Source organism: Phalacrocorax carbo (assembly GCF_963921805.1).
Source record: "Phalacrocorax carbo chromosome W unlocalized genomic scaffold, bPhaCar2.1 SUPER_W_unloc_4, whole genome shotgun sequence".
Taxonomy (NCBI): domain Eukaryota; kingdom Metazoa; phylum Chordata; class Aves; order Suliformes; family Phalacrocoracidae; genus Phalacrocorax; species Phalacrocorax carbo.
This window is the reverse complement of record NW_026990255.1, coordinates 891,891-906,333: the sequence shown is the minus strand read 5'-3', so window position 1 is coordinate 906,333 and position 14,443 is coordinate 891,891. Positions and strand designations below refer to the sequence as shown.

The 14,443-nt window shown below is 47.5% G+C and overlaps 1 protein-coding gene across 6 annotated transcripts in view; it reads right to left on the bottom strand.

The window, feature by feature from the left end:
• The window catches only part of LOC135310873 (vasculin-like), a 54,862-nt gene extending 50,695 nt beyond the window's left edge, over window positions 1–4,167 (bottom strand). For 2 of the 6 annotated variants that reach the window (XM_064439955.1, XM_064439961.1), the window contains exons 1-3: window positions 3,349–3,498; window positions 1,712–2,743; window positions 859–926 (exon numbers count right to left, since the gene is read on the bottom strand). The gene's annotated coding sequence lies outside the window, so the exon portion shown is untranslated. Of the gene's footprint in view, window positions 1–858; window positions 927–1,711; window positions 2,744–2,845; window positions 2,866–3,348; window positions 3,499–3,592; window positions 3,725–3,908 lie in introns of those variants that run through there. The other 4 variants (XM_064439958.1, XM_064439956.1, XM_064439957.1 and 1 more) reach the window with 4 other exon arrangements.
• Between the last annotated feature and the right edge of the window lie 10,276 nt (window positions 4,168–14,443).

Here is a 14,443-nt window from a genome sequence, read left to right as displayed (position 1 = left end):
GTTAATAGCTTGAAAAAAGACATCACTTTTTCTATGACTTAAGAAGCAAGTACTTGTATTACTATCTTTATGGCCATATAATAGACAAAATCTAATGAAATGGCCATTCACACCTGAATTCTTCCCATTTACCAAGTGTTTTCCAGCAAACAAAGAACGAGGAAGATAATTCTATTCTGTTAGTTTGGTTCCTTTACATGTGGCTCAGTTCATTCAGTCAATCCCAGTCACACTGAGACTTGATGTAGAAGAGCCCCAAGCCACAGCCATGAGAGATTACAGAAACAGACTCCTATTCATGTTCCACAGTTTCCATGCTTTCAAAACAGCAAAACTGAAATAGAAGTTAAAATAACAAAACAGCAAAGCCATTCAAAGAAATCAAAATACCGAAGCTAGATCAACTTTTAGATACTGACAAGACAACACACAGAACAGAACTACTTCAGCAAACCTAAGAACTGAAAATACTTATTTAGGTGCAAGTCTCATTTATGGTCAAAATAACAAGTTACAGGGAAGAAAAAAAAAAAACAAAAAACACTGTAGTAATCTTTAGACAATTTCACATGCTTAAAATTACTTTTCTACAAGGCATTAACACAAGCCATCTTCCCAAACATCTTTGCCATGCCCTTACATACAGACAACCATTTCTTTTCATTAGCTCACTATTACTAATACTTCAGTATTGCATAAGCTCTGAAAAATTTTGGAAAAGGTCACAACTAAGGTAAATGTGTCACCTTTACCAGACACTCAGTTTACAGTCTACCCAATAATGCTTTAATTATTTAAAACGTTATGAATAATCACAGTGGGGTAAGGGGGAGAAAACTTAGTAAAATTACCACTGACTTTTGAATTAAGTTGTTCTGTCCATCTTAACTTTCTTCGAGGCAGCAGTAATTCAGCTGAAAGCAAACCTACAAAAAATATATTGCAAATATATTAATTTCAACATTTAAACTATATTTTCAGAAACATTTAATCAGTACGGGGGGGGGGGGGAGCAATACATCTAACAATAACATGTACAATTGGTTAGTTCACCACTATATTTTGGTTTGAATCCTTCCAAGGTGGTAAGGGAGGTTTCTTAAGGTATACTTTCAAACCAGTCACTCATTCATTCCCATTACAGAATAGGAAATTACTCTGAACCCAACCTTAAAATATCAACACATTAAAAAGCCAGCTTGCATAGGCAGTAAATTAATTTTGTTACTAAATATCTGGCTTCCATAAGTGACAAAGAACAGTGGAAGGAAATTTTAAAAAGCAATGCTACATTATCAGTACTTTCATGCTGCAAAAGTGTCTAATGCAAATGGAAAGACTGAGATGCACAAGCCATCCAGCAGACTTGTTCAATAAGTATAACAGCTCATTGTTGAGTTTACAATATTAACATGAAGGATGTTACCTACAGATTCAGTCTAGATGCACATTTTTTAATCTCCCAGAAAAACCACTCTCATACTTACCAATTGCTTTGTAGTAACACACATATTCTTCAAATTCTTAAAAATATTCCATTAATTATTAAAAATGGCAAGTAAAAATTAGATTCTGCAAGCTCATTTCAACGTTCTCAAAAAAAACCAAAAAACCCAACATCCTCTAGGGAGTAAGTGTTACTGGTTTAACCATTCTACTGATAAAATGTTTATTCAAGTGTAAATTTATTTATGAACACTACAACACTTACCTAATCCAAGAGAACTGCACACGGTGTTAGTACTGTGCGATTTATTTTTTTTCCAGTTTGTTTTCCTTGAGATAACATTTAGAGTTCTTATCAATGCTACATTCGTAGCTGTTCGACATAGATTTGACCTCACAGAAATCAGCTACCCATCGTTCTTGCTTAGATTTCACAAGGCTATTTTCAAAATTTGCCAAGTCTCTGCCTTAAGCGCTTTTTTTTTTTCCCCCTCTCTTGCCTATTCCACATATATTTCACTATAAGAAGCATTAGCTACAGGTGAAATAAATACACTTTTTACACCACAAACTGTGAAGCCAAAAATCCAAATTTCACATCTGAACTGCTTCAGGTAACAGAGGCATTTGTAAACAGCTATCTGGATACCACCATGTTGCTTATGGGCAACAACGTTTTTCAACAATATTGTTAAATAAAATATAAAAGAAAAAATTATAACCAGATTTATATTAGACACTTCATTTAGAAAATAGGTCTCACTGCAAAGCGACAGAAGGCTATATCAGAAAAATCTAAAAAATAAGATAAAGGTAAAAATATCTGCCATGAAACTTTTCAGCAACATCTACACGGTGACCCAGGCTGCATTTAACCTGGAACCAGTTAACAAAACTGGTTATGCCTATGACTCAAAAAAATGTTGCTTGAAAGAAAAATGTAACTAAAAGCAAAACAGCACTTTATCTTGGCAGCCGAAGTATTCAGAACTTGATAAATTTAGCTGTGTATCCATGCCACATGGACAAAAGCATCCAAGGGTGAGGTGCTCTGCATTGCTAGAAAAAAGCAACTCATGACTTCAAACTTCCAATTCACTTCTCAGATGCCTAAAGATTGTTTCAGAAGCCTTTTCAGGATGAAGTACTTGGACAAATAATCCCAGGTCAACATCCAATGCTTCTTGTGAAAGGGGAGAAATAACTGGTGGTGCAGGACGGTCTCCCCTTTTTTCCTCCCTAACACCTGAAGCAAAAGGCTCCAAACATCCAGGACTCTCTTTGTAACTCAAATTACCTACAGGAAAAAGAACCAGAAAAAAATAATCAGGTTTCCCTTCTGAAATCTGAATTGGCATTAGACAAGTACATAAATCTGAATCTTAAAAAGCAAACACACATGCAATCAGGCAGCCAAATCCAAGTACAGAAGCCTCAGTTAAACGTTCACTCACATCCTGAAGAAAACAGCAGGCATATTTATCGGAGAACGCAGTCTATCAGTGAAAACGTTTTCCTGGCTCTAATTTCCGAGAATAAAAAACAACCGGAAAGGGGCATTTCTCATTTTATTGGGAAAAATAAATAGACCTGCAGGAGGCACCTAGAGAGAAAGGAGCTGACTTGGGCCAGGGACACCGAGCTTAGGCACAGAACAAGCTCAGGAGAGCGGTGAGAGCCACCTAAGGAACCCCCCAGCGCAGCCCTGGGGGAAGCTTCGCCATTTCGGGGCCGCCTGCCTGTGAAGTGCGTGAGCAAATCCCCAGCTTCCCCGTCCCAACCGGGCCTTTTATTGCGGCACCACGGCGGGCCCCGGGAAGAGCTCCACCGGCCCGCGCTGGGCGCTCACCCTGATTCCCTGGGGGGGAGGGACGGGGACGCGGCCCGCGTTCAGGTACTCACCGGCCGCGCCACCCCCACGCAGCAGCAGCCACCGCCGCCGCCACGCCACGGGAAGCTCCCCTTGCCCTCCCCGAGGATAGGCCTCACCCCGCGGCGGAGAAAGAAACGGGGCAGCCCCTCCAGCCCCAGCACCCCCAGCCCACCACCACGCCACCCCTAACAGGGGCTGCCCCCTCCCGCCCCCCAAGAACCGAGAAAACCCCGGATGCGAGAGCGGCGCGCGCGCGCGCGCGCGCACACGCACACCCCGCTCTCCTCACTCCCAAAATGGCGCCATTCCGAACCGCAATCCTCTGCGCGCCCAAACCTCGCAAGATCAGCTGCGCGACCCGGCGAGTGTCCGGGGAGGAGTTTCCCACCACCACGGAGGGTGCGCCTCCACCCTGCTGGCAGGAGTCCCCCTGCCATAACGCCGCGGGAACAATCCCGAACGCTCCGCGCGGGGCGGTGGGGGTATCCCCAGCACGCGCCGCGCCCCGCCTCACCCGCGGGAGTCCCCAGTGCCGCCGCGCCGCCGTAATTAACCGTGCGGCGGCACAGCTCTACAGCATCACTCTTACCGGCACCAACAGCTGCTCAGGATGAACAGCCTGAGGAGAAGGCGGGCACTGGGGAGGCAGCGGCAACCCCGGCTGGTGGTATGAGCCGCTGCGGCCCGAGCTGAACGTTGTACCGCCGAAACGGGTCACCGAAACCAAGACGCGGGCCCAGGGCGCGGTCGTACGAATCAGCCTGGGCGGGTGCCGTGAAGGCCCTAGCTGGCCGCTGGAAAGTCCGTGTGCAGCGTATGGCCAGGTGCCGGCCTCCCTGCGGGCCGCCGACCGTGGGCGTGGGCAGGAACGGCCGATGAGCATGGCCTCGAGAGCAACCTGGTCGGTGGCAGGGAGAGCCCTACTGCTCCCGTGAGCAAGGCCCGTGGGCGGTGGGGGTACAGCACGCCTGCAGCTGCAGGCAGAGCAGAGAGCGAAGGTCACCCTCATCTCAGCGACGCTGAGCAGAGCTTGCAAGTGCAACAGAATTAAATCACGGCGCCAGCAGGGCCTGAAGCAAGTAAGAGAGTCCATAACAGCAATTTAAACAAGAAAAAAAAATAGCATCTTCATTGAACTGATAGAAATAGCTTCAGCTTACAAACTTAAGAGTGGAAATAAGTTTAACGTATGTGCAGTCATTTGACATGTACCTTTTTGAAAGAAACATGATGGATTTTTGCAGCCTGGTGTAAAATGTGTTCATCTGATTCGTGTCAATATGGAACTGTTTGTGCTTGTGTAACCGAGGGCCGTTCAATTGACTTGTTAACTGTCTTAATGGTTGGAATGTTGACTGGCGATTTGTTGCTAACAGTGGAAGCATCCTGATACAAAGGAGAGTGCCAAGGTGGGGGGGGGCCACAGGTCGGCCAGTGATGATGGCAGGGAACTTCTTGGCTCAGAAGGCGCTAAAGCATGAAAACTGGGGGAAAGGTAATTCCGGCAGGGGGAGATTGCAACCACCGACCCAATTCAGGACCAAAAAGACTTGCCCCCCCCACACCTGTAAAGAGCATGTGTGCTAATCTACATGGCAGGCGTGGCTAATTTAAATACGGCTGACCAACGGCAAGTGGGATGCTTATCACTGACCAATGAGTGTAAACTTAGGCGTGTTTTTACTAATTGTTATTAATTAAGTAACTGAATATAAACCCTGTAGTATTGTATGACGGTATGCACGTTAGGTGGAAGGATCCCCTGTGCATCCAGCGCTGCTTGCTTGTCTCTATTCAATAAATTGTAAACTTTATAACAATTGGGGGCTTGTCTGGGATGGTCTTGGTTCCTGAATTCTGACTTGATCTAGGAGTGGCGCCCCACCATTTGGTGGCTCCTGGTCAGGTTGGGTCAGGGCTAACGCCATCCTGAACCCGAATAGGGACAAGCAAAGAATTTAATTTTTATAAGCTCCCTTGCCGGCTGCAGCAGTTTGTTTTGCCCGTAATTCTGCGCGCGAAGATCCAAACGAAGACGACGGAGTCATAAGTATTTAGGCTGTATACCGTTTGGTTGGGTGGGATTCGGTTGCCTGTGTGTGTAAGAGAGTGACTGAGACGGAACCTAGTTCTGAAGTGATTGTGGAGGTCTTCTAACCGTGGTTCCAATCTCCCGCGAGGGACTTGGCCGGTGAAGGACCGAAGTGATTCCTATAGGATTCGTGGGAGGGTGATAGGTCCTAAACCCCCTGCAAGACACTCTTACCGGTAACCAAGGGCTGTAGGAATTGCCACAGTAAAATTCCTAGATGGGTCAGACAGAATCGAGGACCCAGGACCAGAAGAAAGGGAGCAAACTACCAGATTAGAAATTGGAATGAAAGGGGCCCCAGAAAAGGAAAAAGTAAATTAAAATTGGTTCAATATTGTATGGTTGAATGGCCGAAGGAACCTTTAAGACCACTTGTCTTTTGGCCTGTTTTGGGGTCTTTTGAAGACTGGATTTGCCAGGCCTTGAATATATATGTTCAAAGGAACCTTTTAGTCAGGAGGAAAGTGATTATGCAGGATTATGGATCAGGACTTCACGTCCTTTTCCAGCCTCAATACATCAAAACTTTGAGGAAGAAGGAGATAAAAATGAAAAAGAAAGGGAAGAAGATGATAAATGGGAACCACTGGACAACCTGCCGCCCCCATATCCTAATAATCCACCTCTGGTAGCGGCTTCCCCTCCAGTGGCCGTAGTACCTCCACCAGTCCCACCGTTATCCCTGCCTCCCCCACCAACAGCACCGGAATTGGATCAACCGCCGGCTGCATGTACGAGAAGTAGGACTGCCATATCTGAGGGGGCTTCTCTATATCCCTTATGAGAGGTACCCCTCGGAGGCAATCAGGGAGGCATCGGGTTTGTGGCAGTCCCATTAAATACCACAGATGTAAGAAACTTTAAGAAAGAAATGGGGACCCTATTGGATGATCCCCTCGGAGTAGCTGAAAAATTAGATCAATTCCTAGGCCCCAATACTTATACCTGGGAAGAAATACAGTCCATTTTAGGAATCGTATTTACTGCTGAAGAAAGGGGAATGATTAGACAAGCTGGAATAAGGATTTGGGAAAGACAGAATCAGGCAGGACTCCCGGGAGATCAGAAATGGCCAAATGTGGATCCCCACTGGGATCATCAACAACCTCAAGGAAGACAGAATATGAGGGATTTGAGAACGTTAATCATACAGGGAATAAGGGAAGCGGTTCCCTGAGGGCAAAACATTAATAAAGCATTTAATGAACAAGGGAAAGACGAATCTCCAACAGAATGGTTGGAGAGGTTGAGGAAAAGCTTACAAATGTATTCTGGAATTGATCCGAATACAGTGGCTGGGACTGCACTCCTTAGAACACAATTCGTAGCCAAATCTTGGGGGGATATAAGAAGGAAATTAGAAAAACTGGAAGACTGGCAAGAAAGAGGATTAGAGGAGTTAGGAGGGACGAAGAAAAGCAGAAAGCAAAAGCAAAAATTTTTTGTAGCAGCAGTAAGAGAAAGTCAGAAAAATAAGACTCCATCTGGAGAGAAAAGGGAAAAAAGAATAGACAAGACACCCCGGGGACAACCTTACAGAGAGAGATTCACAACTCCCGTCTGTTACTACTGTGACAAGAGAGGACATGTTCAGAAGAACTGCCATAAACGGGAACGAGATGAGAGAATGTTTAAAGAAGAATAAGGGGTGTCAGTGGCTATATCTTCTGGGGACTTCAACATCAACAGAGCCCTTGATAAAATTATTAATTGGTCCCCATAAAGAGGAAGTTTTATTTTTAGTAGATACAGGAGCCGAGAAATCAACCATTCAAAAACTACCAAAAGGAATAGAAGAAGGGAAAAGCTATATGTCTGTAGTTGGGGCAAAAGGAGAACCTTTTAAAGTACCTATTTTGAAAGATATAGAAATAGAGACAGAAAAGAAAATTTACCTTAATGATTTACTTTTGCTCCCTGAAGCGGAGTACAATTTATTAGGAAGGTGTGCTGGTTTTGGCTGAGAAGGGGTTAATTCTCCTCACTGTGGGGATCGGCTACCTTTCCAGCTTCCCGAGCTCTGCCGCGTGGCGGGGGGGGGGCTGGGAGGGGCAGGGCCATGGTGGGGACGGCTGACCCCGACTGGCCAATGACAGGTTCATTCCATACCATGTGACACCATGACCAATATATTGAGGGGGGGGCAGTTGCAGCGCCAGCGCGGAGGCGGTGGCGGGGCGTCGGGTCGGCGAGCGGCTGCGGCGCGGGCAGTTTGTTCCGGCGGTTCGTTCCCCCTCTCCCCTCCCCTCCCTTACCCCCCCTCCCCCGGGGCTTTGCGCCTCTCGTTGTTCTCCTTTCCATTGCATTTCTGTTGTTGTTTCTTTTAATTTTAATTATTAAACTGTTCTTATCCCAACCCACGAGCGTTACCCTTCTGATTCTCTCCCCCATCTACCGGTGGGGGAGTGAGCGAGCGACTGTGTGGGGCTGAGCTGCCGCTAAACCACGACAGTCTTTTTGGCGCCCAACGTGGGGCTCAAGGGTTGGAGATAACAACAGCTGCTGGTCACAGCACCATGTTGTCCTTTTTGCAGTTGGTGTTAAAAATCGGTGTTGGTTTGTTGAGTCTGCTGTGTTCTGCTGTGATTAGTAATGTTTTGCCTACAAGATTTGTTATACAAACATTCATTTTCAGCTTTATCTGGTATTTGGGGTTTTTGCTGAAACTGTTACTGTACTTTGGATACCACCTTGTTGAGGCAATTAGCAATTATACCTCCTCCTCTGAGAGATTTTATATGGAGGAAATACAGAATAGTACCTTTGCAACTTTGTTCTATGATGTCTGTGCCTTTGTTACAACAACCTTTTTGTATCTTGAACATCCTTGGGTGGTTAAGGTGCACTTATTGTTAGTTTTTGGGCAGGTTGTTTTGGTTTTGACTAAGCAACTTAAGAATATCACCCAGAAATCTGCCCCGAGGCTTGATAGTTACGAGTGGCAGGGCATGTGGGATAGCATGGGCAAATACCTAGGGCAGTGGGCACCCCCAGTGTTTTGGAGTTTCACCCCCGAACAAGTGCAGAATCCTAAAAAACTAGTAGAATATTTGGAGAAAGTATGTTGTTATGCTGGGAACTCCAGAGAGACACAGATAACTGCAACATGCTGGGGCCTGGCCCATGCATACCGAGCCCTGCTCAACAGTATTCAGTGCCCCCAGGGGGAAGAGAATGTCTCTGGATTGAAATGCAAAGTGACTGGCACTGTAGACAATCCAGCCCTGACAACAGGCACTGCAGCTACTCAAACCCCCACAACAGGTACCGGAGCTAGCTCAGAAAATAAACCCGTACCAGTATCAGTTGCCCCCATACACAAGATGAAATATTGGAAGCGGACATCAACTCGTTTAGAACGGGATGATGAAGAACCAGGGCCATCGCAGGGAGAGGAGGGAGAAGTAATAAATGAAATAGAGACCACCCGATCCCTGTCCTTAAGCGAGTTGCGAGATATGCGAAAAGATTATAGCCGTCGTTCAGGTGAGCACATTGTCACCTGGCTGCTCCGATGCTGGGATAATGGGGCCAGTAGCCTGGAACTAGAGGGAAAAGAAGCCAAACAATTGGGATCCCTTCCTGGGGAAGGGGGCGTTGACAAAGCAATTGGAAAAAAACCACAAGCCCTCAGCCTCTGGAGGCGACTCCTGTCTGGAGTGAAGGAAAGGTATCCCTTTAAAGAAGATGTTACATATCACCCAGGGAAATGGACAACTATGGAGAAAGGCATCCAGTATCTAAGGGAATTAGCTGTGTTTGAGGTGATTTATAGTGACCTGGACGATCAACGGTCATCCAAAGATCCAGATGAAGCCGAGTGCACACGACCCATGTGGCGGAAGTTTGTACGGAGCGCACCATCTTCGCATGCAAACTCATTGGCAGTAATGTCCTGGAAAGATGACGAGGCACCAACGGTGGCAGAGGTGATAGATAGACTCCGAGATTACAACACAAATATCTCTTCCTCGCTTGTCTCTGCTGTGGAGAAACTGTCCCAAGAGGTCCAGCAACTCAAAGAAGATCTGTCCTACTCCCCACCTCGACAGAGCAGTGTCTCAGCTGTTAGGAATAAGCGTCCTTTGGCTCAAAGAAGGGGATACACACCACGGGCCACCCTATGGTTCTACCTGCGCGACCACGGAGAGGACATGATGAGGTGGGATGGCAAGCCTACCTCGACCTTACAGGCACGAGTGCATGAACTGCAAGGAAGAACAGTCACTCAGGGAGGCTCTTCCAGGAAAGCTGTTGCTCCAATTTCCAGTGAACAAGTCCCCAGACAGAGGAGTAGAAGCGCAGATTTTATTTCTAAGTGTAATAGAGGGACTCCTGATTCACATTTGCAGGAAGTGAGTTGTGACTGCCATGATCAGGACTAGAGGGGCCCTGCCTCCAGCCGGGTGGAGGAAAGGGATAACCGGGCTTACTGGACTGTGTGGATCCGATGGCCTGGCACGTCCGACCCACAGGAGTATAAAGCTTTAGTGGACACCGGCGCACAGTGCACCCTAATGCCATCAAACTATATAGGGGCAGAACCCATCAGCATTGCTGGAGTGACAGGGGGATCCCAAGAGCTAACTGTATTGGAGGCCGAAGTGAGCCTAACTGGCAATGAGTGGCAGAAGCACCCCATTGTGACTGGCCCAGAGGCTCCGTGCATCCTTGGCATAGACTACCTCAGGAGAGGGTATTTCAAGGACCCAAAAGGTTACAAGTGGGCTTTTGGTGTAGCTGCCTTGGAGACGGAGGAAACTGAACAGCTGTCTACCTTGCCCGGTCTCTCAAAGGACCCTTCTGTGGTGGGGTTGCTGAAGGTCAAAGAACAACAGGTGCCAATCGCCACCACAACAGTGCACCGGCAGCAATATCGCACCAACAGAGACTCTCTGATCCCCATCCATAAACTCATTCACCAACTGAGGAGCCAAGGAGTCATCAGTAAGACCCACTCACCCTTTAACAGTCCCATATGGCCAGTGTGGAAGTCTAATGGAGAGTGGAGACTAACAGTAGACTATCATGGCCTGAATGAAGTCACTCCACCGTTGAGTGCTGCTGTGCCAGACATGCTAGAACTTCAATACGAACTGGAGTCCAAGGTGGCCAAGTGGTATGCCACAATTGATATTGCTAATGCATTCTTCTCAATCCCTCTGGCAGCAGAGTGCAGGCCACAGTTTGCTTTTACTTGGAGGGGCGTCCAGTATACCTGGAATCGACTGCCCCAGGGGTGGAAACACAGTCCTACCATTTGCCATGGACTGATTCGGACTGTACTGGAACAGGGAGAAGCTCCAGAACACCTTCAGTACATTAATGACATCATTGTGTGGGGCAACACAGCGGAAGAAGTTTTTGAGAAAGGAGAGAAAATAGTCCAAATCCTTCTGAAAGCTGGTTTTGCCATAAAACAAAGTAAGGTGAAGGGACCTGCACGAGAAATCCAGTTCTTAGGAATCAAATGGCAAGATGGTCGTCGTCATATTCCAATGGATGCAATCAACAAAATAGCAGCCATGTCTCCACCAACTAGCAAAAAGGAAACACAAGCTTTCTTGGGCGTTGTGGGTTTTTGGAGAATGCATATTCCAAATTACAGTGTGATTGTAAGCCCTCTCTATCAAGTGACCCGGAAAAAGAATGATTTCAAATGGGGCCCTGAGCAATGACAAGCCTTTGAACAGATTAAACGAGAAATAGTCCATGCAGTAGCTCTTGGGCCAGTCCGGGCAGGACAAGATGTAAAAAATGTGCTCTACACTGCAGCCGGGGAGAATGGCCCTACCTGGAGCCTCTGGCAGAAAGCGCCAGGGGAGACCCGGGGTCGACCCCTAGGGTTTTGGAGTCGGGGATACAGAGGGTCCGAAGCCCGCTATACTCCAACTGAAAAAAGAGATATTGGCAGCATATGAAGGGGTCCGAGCTGCTTCAGAAGTGGTTGGTACTGAAGCACAGTTGCTCCTGGCACCCCGACTGCCAGTGCTGGGCTGGATGTTCAAAGGAAACATCCCCTCTACACACCATGCAACTGATGCTACGTGGAGTAAATGGGTTGCACTGATTACCCAGCGGGCTCGAGTAGGAAACCCCAGTCGCCCAGGAATCTTGGAAGTGATTATGGACTGGCCAGAAGGCAAAGATTTTGGAATATCACCAGAGGAGGAGGTGACACGTGCTGAAGAAGCCCCACTGTATAACAAACTGCCAGAAGATGAGAAGCAATATGCCCTGTTCACTGATGGGTCCTGTCGCCTTGTGGGAAAGCACCGGAGATGGAAGGCTGCTGTATGGAGTCCTACACGACAAGTAGCAGAAACTGCTGAAGGAGAAGGTGAATCGAGCCAGTTTGCAGTGGTAAAGGCCATCCAGCTGGCCTTAGACATCGCTGAACAGGAAAAGTGGCCAGTGCTCTATCTCTATACTGACTCCTGGATGGTGGCAAATGCCCTGTGGGGCTGGCTGCGGCAATGGAAGCAAAGCAACTGGCAGCGCAGAGGCAAACCCATCTGGGCTGCCACATTGTGGCAAGATATTGCTGCCCGGGTAGAGAACCTGGTTGTAAAGGTACGTCATGTGGATGCTCACGTCCCCAAGAGTCGGGCCACTGAAGAACATCGAAACAACCAGCAGGTAGATCAGGCTGCCAAGATTGAAGTGGCTGAGGTGGATCTGGACTGGCAACATAAGGGTGAACTATTTCTAGCTCGGTGGGCCCATGACACCTCAGGCCATCAAGGGAGAGATGCAACATACAGGTGGGCTCGTGATCGAGGGGTGGACTTGACCATGGATATTATTGCACAGGTTATCCACGAATGTGAAACATGCGCTGCAATCAAGCAAGCGAAGCGGGTAAAGCCGCTGTGGTATGGGGGACGATGGCTGAAATATAAATATGGGGAGGCCTGGCAAATTGACTATATCACACTCCCACAGACCCGCCAAGGCAAGCGCCATGTGCTTACAATGGTAGAAACAACGACTGGCTGGCTGGAAACATATCCTGTCCCCCACGCCACTGCCCGGAACACTGTCCTGGGTCTTGAGAAACAAGTCCTGTGGCGACATGGCACTCCAGAGAGAATTGAGTCAGACAACGGAACTCATTTCCGAAATAGCCTCATAGACACCTGGGCCAAAGAGCATGGCATTGAGTGGGTGTATCACATCCCCTATCACGCACCAGCCTCTGGGAAAATTGAACGGTACAATGGACTGTTAAAAACTACTCTGAGAGCAATGGGGGGTGGAACATTTAAACACTGGGATACACATTTAGCAAAAGCCACGTGGTTAGTCAACACGAGGGGATCTGCCAATCGAGCTGGCCCTGCCCAGTCAGAAATCCTACATACTGTGGAAGGGGATAGAGTCCCTGTAGTGCACACAAAAAGTATGCTGGGCAAAACAGTCTGGGTTCTTCCTGCCTCCGGCAAAGGCAAACCCATTCGTGGGATTGCTTTTGCCCGAGGACCTGGGTGCACTTGGTGGGTGATGCGGGAGGATGGAGAAATCCGATGTGTGCCTCAAGGGGATTTGATTTTGGGTGAAAACAATCAATGAACTGCATGGCACAATGTGAACTGCTATATAATACTGTGTGTCACCTCTGTGTTGTACCAATGATATCAGAGTACGAGCCTCCCAACCCATGGAAGATCAACTATGAAACAAGCCGTGCAGCAGTGATGGAACGATGACTGACTCGGTATGCAGCAACCCAACGCCACACACCATCTCTCCCACCTGGAAAGACTGATACAACAGATGGAGGCCAGAGTCATGGAGTGGATGAACTCAATGGACATTTTTAATGGACATTTTACAGGGAAGGTCCATGAACTAAGGGAATGATGCCTGTGTATTATGTTAAAGGATGGGAAGGGGAGGGGTGGTGGTTGGTACGGTTGTATTGCATCATATGGGACCTGGGCATGGTGTAAATGGTATGGAATAAGGGGTGGAGAATGTGCTGGTTTTGGCTGAGAAGGGGTTAATTCTCCTCACTGTGGGGGTCGGCTACCTTTCCAGCTTCCCGCGCTCTGCCGCGTGGCGGGGGGGGGGCTGGGAGGGGCAGGGCCATGGTGGGGACGGCTGACCCCGACTGGCCAATGACAGGTTCATTCCATACCATGTGACACCATGACCAATATATTGAGGGGGGGGCAGTTGCAGCGCCAGCGCGGAGGCGGCGGCGGGGCGGCGGGTCGGCGGGCGGCGAGCGGCTGCGGCGCGGGCAGTTTGTTCCGGCGGTTTGTTCCCCCTCTCCCCTCCCCTCCCTTCCCCCCCCTCCCCCGGGGCTTTGCGCCTCTCGTTGTTCTCCTTTACATTGCATTTCTACTGTTGTTTTCTTTTAATTTTAATTATTAAACTGTTCTTATCCCAACCCACGAGCGTTACCCTTCTGATTCTCTCTCCCATCTACTGGTGGGGGAGTGAGCGAGCGACTGTGTGGGGCTGAGCTGCCGCTAAACCACGACGGAAGGGATTTGATTTTGAAGTTAAATTTGGGCATTCAGAGTAAAGGGGATAAATTGATTATACACTTTAACACAAAAAGACGAAGAAGCTGACAAACTTTAGAGAAAATCTTACAAGATTTTACATTACCCAAGGAGGTAAAATTATTACAATATGTGGATGATTTATTAGTAGCAGGAGAAACTGAAGAGGGGACCCGAGAGGCCACCATTAAATTGTTAAATTTTCTGGGGGAGAAGGGATTGAAGGTGTCCCGATCAAAGCTACAGTTTGTAGAACAGGAAGTAAAATACTTAGGACATTGGCTGAGTAAAGGAAGGAAGAAGCTAGATTCTGATAGGATATCTGGGATTCTATCCTTGAGACCCCCACAAACTAAAAAGGAAATTCGACAAATATTGGGATTATTAGGATACTGTAGACCGTGGCTTGAAAATTATAGTGAAAGGTAAAATTCCTATATGAGAAATTAACTAATAACCAACTCAAGTGGTTTATAGAAGATGACCAGAGATTCGAGGAAATAAAAAAGGCATTAATAC